We start from the raw sequence: 13,118 nt of genomic DNA, 5'->3' as shown, positions 1-13,118 counted from the left end.
TTCGAATCCTCTCTAGACAGTAGAAAACATTAAAATTGAACAAACTAAAAAGCTGAGCATGTCAAAACATGAGTTCAAACTTTACCACTTCATCTGTCCAATTTAGAAGCATAAGAGAGATGTGAAACACATAAACAAACTTACAAGAACATGTAGAGAACACACCATCAACAATCAGATCCACAAGAATCCTCAAAGATGTCTGTAAAACCCTGGCTTTCCTTGCCTTCAATTGCAGAAATAGATGCACAATATACAATAAAGCTTCCTTACACAAGAGTCCAACCATGAAAATGAGAAGGAGAGAGCATAATATAGACCATCTAGACCATCTAACTCCTTTCCCCACCTCTAGGGGTCGAGCTCAGCTTCCTAGGAGCAGTTTGAACTAATTCTAAACTAAGAACTAGAAAATAGGCAGCCCAACAACTTGCCTCTATTACTTAGCTAACTCATCCATGCATTAATTTTTCACTTTTTACATCATGGAAGCTTCTATAAGGGTAAAGAAAGATAAAAACTACCAAAGTGCCATGAAAATATTACATTTATCCTTCATCTACAAGTAAAAATAGTCAACCATAGTCAAAACAGTGTTTTTTGACCAAAAATGTGAATTCTGGCAAATCTGGAAATTTTGGTCGCGCCCCTGGAAGTTCTGGTCGCGCCCCTTCACAGCTGTTTTTGAGTGGGTTCCACTGGTCCAAATCAGGTGCAAGATGGCTCATTGGAAAGCTTGGCCTGTCTACTTTCCATCCCAAGTGGAATTTCTGAATTTGGTGTTGATTTGACCCCTCAAAAACCATTTCTCCCAAGGTCACTTTTGCAACTCAAAAAGTGGGCAGAAAGTCATTTTTTAGGTGTATTTTGAGCTTTTGGAGGCTCAAAACTCAAAATCAGGCTTCTCCCAAGTATTGGTAATTTTTCTTTTTGAATGCCCTTTCCAAAAATGCCAAGTTTTCAAAATTCCGAGCAGCCCTTCAAACTGGTCTCACCCGGGGTGAGACCAGTTCTTGGGAAAAACTTGTAAATTGCACAAAAAATTCACAAATGACAAAATTTTCTCCAAATTTCTTGAAATTTGGGCTGGGAGTCCCCAATCAAGTACCATGCTTAGTCAAAGAGGCTTTGGCCAAAGTTTGGAGTGGGTCGGGCGTTTTCCTTCGTTTTTATGCTTTGGCCAACCGTCCTTGGAGCACCTTCGTTCTCGCCGGTATTTTTGACATTTTTCTCAAACCATGACACCTGTGTAAAAAGTGAAGGAGGTTTTTCTTTCTTGGCATGTTGTGGACAAAAACCTCTCTCAGTTTTGAAAAATTCATCTTTGATTGCTCAGAAACAGCTTTTGAGTGAAACTTGTCCCGATGTGTGAAACAAGGGATTTTGTCGAAATGGAGCGAGATGAAGGGGATAGGGGGCTTCTAAATTCTTGGGGAAATTTTTGGGAGTGGGGAAGGATATTAGGAAGCAGGGGAAAGTGGAATCTCAGAGATTGAGTGAGGGGAAGGGGTCGAAAAGGGCAAAACACAGGCCCAACCTAGAAAATTGCCAGGTTGTAGCTAGAAACTAGGGTTTGTGCAAAAATGAGGAATTTGGCAGATCTAAGGGATGGGAAGTGTTTGATAAGGTACTTTAAGGATAGGGGAAGGTGTATGAACATCAGGAAACAAGTTTTGCCGGTGATTTGACCATCCAAGAGAAATTGCCTTCAAAACCCTAGGAGAGGGAAATGACCTTGCCTGGGCGGCAACTGAAGCATGAACAAGGTGTAAAATGACTCATTTGACACTGACATGATAATGACAACCCTATGAATGATGATAAACTCAGCTGAATGATGACATGGACTGACATTTGGGCAAACCCTAGACCTAATGCCTAGTGACCAAATTTTGCTTGAAAACTCTTTGAAATGACAAAATTTGACTTGGAAACTCTGAGACCACTTTGTAAGAGCATATTTGATCACTGTAGGAAGGCTGGAAAGACTGACACTAACATTGGCTCCAATGGGGATGGTAGCTCCTTGGAGGTGCCAAGAACCTCAGACCTCTTGGGAGAGCAGACCAGTGTTTTATTCATTGGGCAATGGAGTCAATTTATTCTCATGTGACCAACTCAAAAACAACTTTATTTGACTTTGACAATTGACTGAAACTTAACTGATGCTTGACTCAAACCGACTTGATGGCAAACTGAAATAACTTGAAAAACTTACTCAACAGACCAAACACAAATGACTCATGACTTGACTTAAAACAAAACTTACAAAGCTTATGAAGGGCAGCAGTCCATCAAGATTTGAAATCATGATGACAACCACCTGTGTTTCTTACAAGACTATATACATCAAACTATATCATAATGCCAATGCAACCAATCAAGCAGATGCCTTCTTGACTGATTCTCCCAATCTGATCTCATGATCAACAATAGAAACAGGTAACTGGGCATCCAAAAACATAGCTGACCGTGTTCTCCTTCATCACTGAACACTGCAATAAACACTATCACTGCTGGCTGCAACAAACTTACTAGAGGATCGTGAAAAACATGAAGAGTTGCCATTGCCACCTCCTGCTGAAAGAACAAGGTGTCTTTTGTTTCAAATTTTGATCTGCCTTCCTCATGTGCTACGGTGAAAGTATGCTCATGGGCTTCAAAAAACTCCGAACAAATGGATGAGCAAATCTCTTCTTGAAAAAACATTTCAGCACATGAAACATATGAAGAATCCGAATGGAAATCCTGAATGCTATGATCTTCTATGGTGTGAATGTGTTGTAGGTCATCTTCATATGATATCGCAACCAAATTATCAAGTTCCTTATTACATTCTTCAATCATAAGGAAAGAAACTTCAGCTGATTCTTGAGGTGCAAAAATGACAGTTCTATCATCTACCATAAATTCATCCAAAGGAACTGTTTCACTTACTTGAATGAAGATCTCATCTTGATTTTCATGAACTGACTGAATTACCTCCTCATGCAGGCTTTGCATGCTGTCTTCTTCTGTGGGCAGATCTGAAATAAGCTCTTCTCTTTCATCAATTACAGCCATATGGCCATCTTCAACCTGCTGATCTGCGTTAACTTGAGCCGGAACAAGACCTCTCAAAAGTAGATCTATCTCATCTTCAGATAGAGGAGATAATACCTTTTGTTTTCTTTTGTTCACACAGTGAGTGTCTTCATTGATTTCAAGTGAAGGAGAATATAGATTTTCCTCATACTTTTGATCCATTTCATGCAATTCCTGTTGACTGTCAAGATGCAAAATTGTTTCATTTCCCACCGTACTAAGATCTTGGTCCTGCTGCAAATTTTCATGATCATCTCTATGGGAATCCACTAGGTTCTCTTCATGTTGCTGAAATGGATTCTCATACAAAGCCTCCATGATCTCAACATCCATAAAATTATCATCTTCATAATACTTCTCAAGGCTTTCAATAAAATTATGTACATGGCTACAACAGTTCTGAACTAAGATCAAAGATGGATATGATTCTTTATACTTTTCAAAGAACACGGTATGAAAATCCCTTAAACAATAAATTGAAGCAGATGGCAAACTTTCATACCAGAATCGGGCTTCATCTTCCAGAGTAGCCATAAACATTTTCATCAGACAGTCCTCAGGAAAATTGATCTTTAACTTGCGAACATGCATATGAAATCTAATCAAATGTAAAGCAGCATCCTTCTTACCATCATCATTAAATATAGGCAAATTCCTTGACCAATCTACCTTTGGAATTTTATTCGGAAAACCTGGAATGTGATCTCGGCTCAAGGGAGCATATCTTCTTGCAATCTGATCCATCTTGAAAATCTCAAAGCCACTGATCTCTCTGCAGTGAAGTCACCATGAAGCACAGGTTGCTGGATTCTTCAGTGAAATGAGTCGCCAGTGAATGATTTCAGCCTTTCAAGTGTCTGATCGTTGTCCACTATCAACAATCAGATCTAAACTTGATACATGTACTGGGGTAAAGTGTCAATGAAGCGCTATGTTCACAAATCCCACGGAGATAGACTGAAGCAGCGTTTATCTACTTGCGCTGATGTAAAACAAGAGCGTTTTCGAAGGCTTCTGGCGTAACTTCAGGCTCCGTCTAAGACTTATGAAATAACATGACAATGAGCAAACGATTAATATGTTCTCCCCAGTATGGTCGCCAATATGTTAGCGCTTGGAATTCACCTAGGCTGAGATAGACAAACTCTCAAGGTTACATCAAACCATTTCACCTCGTAGCTAGCCCTACGAGGTATGAGAAGGCTCTCTCGGGTCAGATTCGATAGATCTTTCAATATGATTAGGCTGACCAATTAATAATAAAGATTTTAGGCTAGTAAATTGATAAGGGGGTTGATTTAATGATTTTTGGGGTTTTTGGTGGCAATTGGTGGAAGTGCAATTCAAGGTGCGGGGATTGAGCACAGTTTTCACAGGGGGATCTAAGGGGCAAGGTAGGAATGAGTGCTGATGCCTTAATCTGAGATGGATGATCAGAGATGATAGAGGAGAAGCTAAAGAGGGCAAACACACAATTCGAATCCTCTCTAGACAGTAGAAAACATTAAAATTGAACAAACTAAAAAGCTGAGCATGTCAAAACATGAGTTCAAACTTTACCACTTCATCTGTCCAATTTAGAAGCATAAGAGAGATGTGAAACACATAAACAAACTTACAAGAACATGTAGAGAACACACCATCAACAATCAGATCCACAAGAATCCTCAAAGATGTCTGTAAAACCCTGGCTTTCCTTGCCTTCAATTGCAGAAATAGATGCACAATATACAATAAAGCTTCCTTACACAAGAGTCCAACCATGAAAATGAGAAGGAGAGAGCATAATATAGACCATCTAGACCATCTAACTCCTTTCCCCACCTCTAGGGGTCGAGCTCAGCTTCCTAGGAGCAGTTTGAACTAATTCTAAACTAAGAACTAGAAAATAGGCAGCCCAACAACTTGCCTCTATTACTTAGCTAACTCATCCATGCATTAATTTTTCACTTTTTACATCATGGAAGCTTCTATAAGGGTAAAGAAAGATAAAAACTACCAAAGTGCCATGAAAATATTACATTTATCCTTCATCTACAAGTAAAAATAGTCAACCATAGTCAAAACAGTGTTTTTTGACCAAAACTGTGAATTCTGGCAAATCTGGAAGTTCTGGTCGCGCCCCTGGAAGTTCTGGTCGCGCCCCTTCACAGCTGTTTTTGAGTGGGTTCCACTGGTCCAAATCAGGTGCAAGATGGCTCATTGGAAAGCTTGGCCTGTCTACTTTCCATCCCAAGTGGAATTTCTGAATTTGGTGTTGATTTGACCCTTCAAAAACCATTTCTCCCAAGGTCACTTTTGCAACTCAAAAAGTGGGCAGAAAGTCATTTTTTAGGTGTATTTTGAGCTTTTGGAGGCTCAAAACTCAAAATCAGGCTTCTCCCAAGTATTGGTAATTTTTCTTTTTGAATGCCCTTTCCAAAAATGCCAAGTTTTCAAAATTCCGAGCAGCCTTTCAAACTGGTCTCACCCGGGGTGAGACCAGTTCTTGGGAAAAACCTGTAAATTGCACAAAAAATTCACAAATGACAAAATTTTCTCCAAATTTCTTGAAATTTGGGCTGGGAGTCCCCAATCAAGTACCATGCTTAGTCAAAGAGGCTTTGGCCAAAGTTTGGAGTGGGTCGGGCGTTTTCCTTCGTTTTTGTGCTTTGGCCAACCGTCCTTGGAGCACCTTCGTTCTCGCCGGTATTTTTGACTTTTTTCTCAAACCATGACACCTGTGTAAAAAGTGAAGGAGGTTTTTCTTCCTTGGCATGTTGTGGACAAAAACCTCTCTCAGTTTTGAAAAATTCATCTTTGATTGCTCAGAAACAGCTTTTGAGTGAAACTTGTCCCGATGTGTGAAACAAGGGATTTTGTCGAAATGGAGCGAGATGAAGGGGATAGGGGGCTTCTAAATTCTTGGGGAAATTTTTGGAAGTGGGGAAGGATGTTAGGAAGCAGGGGAAAGTGGAATCTCAGAGATTGAGTGAGGGGAAGGGGTCGAAAAGGGCAAAACACAGGCCCAACCTAGAAAATTGCCAAGTTGTAGCTAGAAACTAGGGTTTGTGCAAAAATGAGGAATTTGGCAGATCTAAGGGATGGGAAGTGTTTGATAAGGTACTTTAAGGATAGGGGAAGGTGTATGAACATCAGGAAACAAGTTTTGCCAGTGATTTGACCATCCAAGAGAAATTGCCTTCAAAACCCTAGGAGAGGGAAATGACCTTGCCTGGGCGGCAACTGAAGCATGAACAAGGTGTAAAATGACTCATTTGACACTGACATGATAATGACAACCCTATGAATGATGATAAACTCAGCTGAATGATGACATGGACTGACATTTGGGCAAACCCTAGACCTAATGCCTAGTGACCAAATTTTGCTTGAAAACTCTTTGAAATGACAAAATTTGACTTGGAAACTCTGAGACCACTTTGTAAGAGCATATTTGATCACTGGAGGAAGGCTGTAAAGACTGACACTAACAACGCAAAAGCCGGAAATATCGAGAAAGCTGATGCAAAGGGCAGAAGCCAGAACTGTTGGGAACAGTTGGAACTATCGAGAAAGTTGACACAGAGGGCAGAAGTCGGAACAACCGGGAAAGCTGATGTAGAGGGCAAAAGCCGGAACTGCTGGGAACAACCGAAACTGCCGGGAACTTTCGAAATAGCCAGGAACGCTGACGCATAGGGCAAAAGAGGTGACGCAGAAATAGTTGGGTTTAGCCAGTCTTGTGCCGGATCAGCTGGAATTCTGCTGGGTGAAGTGAGGTAAAACTCACTCAGATTTTCTGTAAGTATTTTCTCTGTAAAGGATTGCTAGATGAGCATCCTAGATTTGTATTAAGATATTTCTCCTGTATCATAATAAAACCGTTAGAGCTGCTGCACCGGTTTTCCCACATTGGGTTTTTCCGGGGACTATTGTGTTCAAAAATAAGTGTGTCCTATGTATCTTGTTTTTTGCTCTGTTTTCTGTTTTCATGAGATCAAAAATTTAATTAGTTGTAGGCTGCAGAAGTAATTTGCTTCAGTATTCAGAAAAATAACTTGATAATGTATGTTAAAAATCAAGTAGGTGAAGTAGATTCAGATTTGCTGCAGTAGGGGTTGCTTCAGAGTAGGAATTTTCACAGAGTTTTCCATGACAACCAAGATACATCCAGGAGGGAGGTGGGATGATATAGAATAGTAGTTTGATAGAGCTACTGATGGGAAGGATCCTTGAGGAACCCACCTCTTGGATCATCACCTTGCTGTAGGAGCCCATGATCAGTAGGAGCGAGACAGAGGAGTTTCAGTTGGTTCCATGGAGTGTTGATTCGATAGATGTAGTAGTTAGTAGCGCCAAAATATGAGCAGTGCATAGCAGTAAGGTAGTAGTGCGAGGAGGCACAGTGTAGAGCTTCAATAGTGGAGTGGCTTTAGAAGACATCGTGGGAATAGCAGGAGTGAGGATTTCAGCACCAAGGTGTATCCAAGGGATACTTAACTAGTTTTTGGGTGTTTTCAGTTGTCTCTCTTAGCAACTGAGTTGCAGTATGGATGCAATGTTAGCAGTGGTAGTGCTAGTAGCATAGCAGATGCAACATTTGAGAGGGCGCTGCAGTACACATGTAGCATTGGCAGCTACTGTGTCAAAGGCAACAGTACAGTAGTAGCAGCAACGAAGTAGTTGGTGGGTAGCATGTTAGAGCAGTATGCAGTAGCAGTGTATTGCTAGAGCACATTCCTTGCTAAGAGAGAGTGTTGATTTGGGGTAGCATCAGATGTGCTCTAAGCCTCAAATTTTGCAGGGAGGCTCGGGCACATGTATTCCAAAGAACCCAAAAAGAGTTTTGGGAAATTCCACCAAGAAGTGATTCTATTAAATGTAACCCAACTCTTATTGTGGAGCATGGTTTTTTAAGCTTATGCTTATTGTTACCATGCTGAAATTGTTATTGAGCTAAATAAAGTGAAAGTCTCTGGGGTTACTAGCTTCTCTTGTAGTGCATTGTTTGGTTGATGAGGTATATTTGTTTCATTTGATGTTGTTATTCATTTGATTTTACATTGCTATCTAGTTGGTTTTTTGTGCATTTGCTTGAGGGCACTATTGTCTAGGGAGAGGAAGATTTGCAGCTATCTCAAATCTCCTTTGGGCTTGGTATATTGTGTGCTCTTGTTGTAGCTTTTTATTTTCAGTTGAATGACAATCTCAACTTGGCCTCTATATGCCAGGTATCTTTTTCACTAATAATTGGTTTGCAGGTATTTGTGTGTTCAAAGGATAGGTTACCAAGTCTATTGGAGTGTGAGGATTCCTTCGGTTGGAATAGTCACCTCTAAGGATATCAAAGATCACACAAGTTGTTCAAGCCAACAATCTCATAAGACATCAAGAGATTTATTTAAAAGAGGGTTTCATGAGCCTTTTGCTTCTTTTCCATCTCTACAAAAAATCATAGATTTTCTTCTCTCATTTGTGCACATATTAATTTTATCTAGCATTTGAGGCTAAGTTGTTGGATTTAAATCCTAACTTGTTAGGATATTCCGACACATAGGAAATAGTTAAGTACAACTTGGTCTAGTATAGAGTTAGATAAAGTGTGTTTCTTTACCGTTGTACATTTTGTAACTGTTAAAATTGGCAACCTGGGGAAAAATTCATGTGGGTCATCTTATTCATGGATAATAATATTTTTATTAGATTCCTCTCGTCGAGAGGTGTAGGATTGATATAAAGATCATCCAATTCCGATAAGTATTCATGGAGATATGAATTTATTTTGATTATGGAATTATTATCAAGCCAACCTACAACTCATGTAGGCTCAGAAGCCCAACAGTCGCATCTATTCACCCACCAACGTTGTGTATAAATATAAGAGAACTTTTCCTCATTTAGACTCACTCATCTCATCACATCTCTCTCTCTCTACTGCGCAGATATGAGTCTCTTCTCTACTGCGCTGAAATGGGTCTCTCTCTCTCACACATGTGAAGCCGGAAGCTATTGAATTTGAAGCTGCAACTGCAGAAGTAAAGATTGACTTGCGTGGCCTAGAATCTCCTCTTTGGAACTGCGCTGTAGGTTCATCTGAACCTCCTTTGAAAGCCGCAACTTTTGGTGGTGGAATGAAGTCAATCCGACGAACGGTTTGCAAGATATCGACTGCCCTAGTTTGAAGCCGGAAACTGCTGAAACTGAAGCTGCAACTGCAGAAGTAAAGATTGACTTGCGTGGCCTAGAAGATCTCCTCTTTGGAACTGCGCTGTAGGTTCATCTGAACCTCCTTTGAAAGTCGCAACTTTTGGTGGTGGAATGAAGTCAATCCGACTGTCGGTTTGTGAGATATGGTCTGCCCTAGTTTGATAATGAAGCCGCTAATGCTGATGCTACTGATCTAGGGTTTGCTACTGCTGATATGAATCAGATTTATTGTACTATTTCTCTCTGCTGAATTATTGAAGATAAAAGAAGATTTGATCAAAGGGTTTCCCCACACATTGTGGGGTTTGTCCCTGGCTAGCCGCCACATCTTGTGTCTCTTGTCTTGGCTTGTTTTCTGTCGATCGTTTAATGTTCTATCTACACTTTACTTTATGTACATGTGATTGCTAATTGGTGGAATATAATAAGAAAAAGAAGTAAACTGTTATAAGCATAGAACATACCATAACTTAACATGGTATCGGAGCTGAGGTGAAGACAATGCCCAAGCAAGAGCCAGAGCAATCATTGAAGAGAAGATTGGCAAGGCGATCCTAAAAGAACTATGGGGTCCTCAACACTCTTTCCTGCCGAAGACAAGCTCCGTGAGAAAGCTGACTATCATGGATGGAAGATGTGTATCGATCTAACCCTTGAAGATCAAGGAGTGCTGGACCATTTAAGAGGCAATATTGTTGAGCCTTCATCAAATGCATCTGCTGCTGCCTGGAACAAATGAAAAATGGAGAAGTCAAAACAAAGAAGATCATTCGGGACTCTGACAAGCGCTTGGTGACCTACATCTCTGATCTAGACACCTCCAAGGAAATCTACGACAGACTGGTGAGTTTATTTAAAGTTAATGATGCAAATCAAGTTTTGTTTCTTAGAAATAAGTTGAGGGAAATCAAGAAGGGTAAAGATGAAAGTATGCAAGCATACTTCTTAAGAATCACCGAGATCAAGAACGATCTCCTATCTATTGGGGAAACCATTACTGACAGAGAAATGGCACTCACAACTCTCGGAGGATTACCATCTGAATGTTATGTGTTCAGGACTACTCTTCTGAACAATAATGTAATTCCTAGTTTCGAGGAATTAATGGCTAGATGCATTCAAGAACAAACAAGGGTAGAAGAGCAGGAAATGCCCTTGCCTAAAGGTCCTCCTGCTGCTTTTGGAAAAATAATGTTAAAGATGCTTTCACTCTTGGGTTTCGAGTTGATTCTTTATATCAAGTCGGTGGAAGTCCGATAGGTGTCATGTCTTGTGACACAACGCTTCAGTCCGATCTTTGGCATCGGAGGTTTGCCCACCTTCATTACAAAGCTCTACCCGATGTAAGACAGATGGTAACAGGGATGCCTGAATTCCAAGTAGAGAAAGAAGGTGTATGTCCGGGATGTGCTGAAGGAAAGCTCAAAAGGGGACCATTCCCCTCAAGCCAAAGCAAGACCTCCGATATATTACAATTAGTTTACTCAGGCATACCTGAGGTTGGCATTAAGAGGGAGACTTCTACACCACATACTCCTGAGCAGAATGGTGTGGTGGGAAGGAAGAACCACACGATGATAGAAGCTGTCCGGGCCATGCTACATGATCAAAGACTTCCAAAGTTTTTATGGGCTGAAGCTACAAACACTGCCGTATATGTACAAAATCGATGCCCTCATCAAGCATTGGGTTCCAAGACTCCTGAAGAAAAATTCACCGGTAAGAAATCTGATGTTTCTCATTTTAAAATTTTTGGAAGCCCTATATACTTTCATGTGCCGAAAGAGAAAAGAAATAAATTGGGAGCATCTGGAAAGAAGGGAATTTTCGTGGGCTATGGTGAAAATACTAAAGGCTATAGAATCTATGTAGCTGGTCAAAGGGAAGTCATAATTAGTCATGATGTCACCTTTGACGAAGATATGGCTCTCAGCAAGGTGATCAATCTTCCGACTTTGAGGAGCTCTCAAGAAGCCGACACTAGGGAACCGAAAGAAAAGGATGATGAATCAATGCCTGATGTAGAAGAACCCATGGATCCGATTGATCCTTATCCACATGAGCTTTCCTCTTCTAGGAAGAGGCCTTCATGGCTTAGGGGGATACTTGATGATGCTGAAGGACATGTTGCACCTTGAGGAACCTTCCATCAAAGTAAGGAACTTAACAGGTATCAGGGATACCTGACCATCATGAGCACGATCATACAAAATGAACCTTCTTCATTCTCAGATGTCATCAAGCATTAACTATGGAAGGATGCTATGACCATAGAATATGAGTCTATTATGGAGAATGATGTCTGGGAAGTAGTTCCCAGACCCTAGACAAGACAATTGTTACTTCAAAATGGCTTTACAAGATAAAGCATGCAGCAAATGGAAGTATGGAAAAGTATAAGGCTCGTTTTGTTGCTCATGGTTTCTCCCAGAAGGAAGGTATAGACTATGATGTGATATTTGCACCTGTTTCCGGATATACGACCATCCGCTCGATCATAGCCCTTGCCACTTCACAAGGATGGAACCTACATCAGATGGATGTCAAGACTGCATTCTTGCACGGTTTGATCAAAGAAGAGGTCTACGTGGAGCAACCCGAAGGATTTGAGATTTATGATTGAAAATCTCATGTATGCAGGTTGAAGAAGGCTCTCTATGGGCTGAAGCAAGCACCCCGAGCATGGTATGAGAGGATCGATAGCTACTTGATGAAGTTGGGATTCACTAGGAGTGAAGCCGTTCCTAACCTTTACTTTAAGGTTGAAGATGACAAGCCTCTCATACTGGTGTTGTATGTGGATGACCTCTTTCTAACAGGTGTAGACCCTCTCATTCACAAATGTAAGAGGGAGCTGGCTTCTGAATTTGAAATAAAGGACCAAGGACTTGAAGTATGGCAGAAGCCAAGGGAAATTTTCCTATCTCAAGGAAAATATGTGGTAAAGATATTGGAAAGATTTGGTATGATGGACTGCAAGCCTGTGACTACCTCGAGGATCTTAACTTTTAGAAGTTATATGGTAGTGATGTCGGACCAGACTTGGGAAATGCCTCTGAGTTTCAAAACCTCATTCGCATTGATGTTCTTGGTGAACCTCCGTCCGAACATATGTTTTGCAGTTAGCATTGTGAGCTCATATTTGGTTGAGCCTCACTGAATTGATGCCAGGAATCTTCTGAGATGTCTTCAGGACACAATCTCTCATGGATTAAGATACACTGCCGGAGATGTGAGACTACTTGGATATACTGATGTTGATTGGGCAGGCAGTGTGGTGGACCGTAAGAGCACTTCCGGGTGCCGTTTCACCTTGGGATCGGCTTCGATATCCCGGATGAGCAGGAAGCAGAAGTCGGTGGCTTTGAGCACCGCCAAAGCAGGATATATTGTTGCTAGCATGACCTCGTGTGAGGCAGTCTGGTTGCGAAAGCTCTTCAGTGAGCTGTTTGGATTTACATTGGATACCACTGTGATTCTCTATAACAACCAGAGGTGGGATTCGATTATTGAGGAATCCCGTATTCGTCGATTGCTCCAGCAGATAGACATCATCTGGGATATGGTAATTTGATGAGCAAGGATGCTCCATCGCATTAAGATGATGTACAGGTTGATACACCTTGTCAAAGCCCTGGGGAAAGATCTAATCTATGATTTTCCCAAACGACTTGGAGTCGGCAAGAAACCCTTGTACAAGGGTCCTGCTTGTTGCATACATTGAGCTCTGGGAGCTCTGAGGGCTTGCGGTTATTACTGGAGCAACATACGACCACAGGGTGACTCACCCTCCCCTGGTGGTGCGCACTGGAACAAGATGATTCGCTCTCTTGTGGGACAAGATG

Source organism: Pinus tabuliformis, chromosome 3_1 (genome assembly GCF_031772625.1).
Source record: "Pinus tabuliformis cultivar Carrire ecotype Pingquan chromosome 3_1, CPIR1, whole genome shotgun sequence".
In the NCBI taxonomy this organism is placed as follows: Eukaryota; Viridiplantae; Streptophyta; class Pinopsida; order Pinales; family Pinaceae; genus Pinus; species Pinus tabuliformis.
This window is presented reverse-complemented; position numbering follows the sequence as displayed.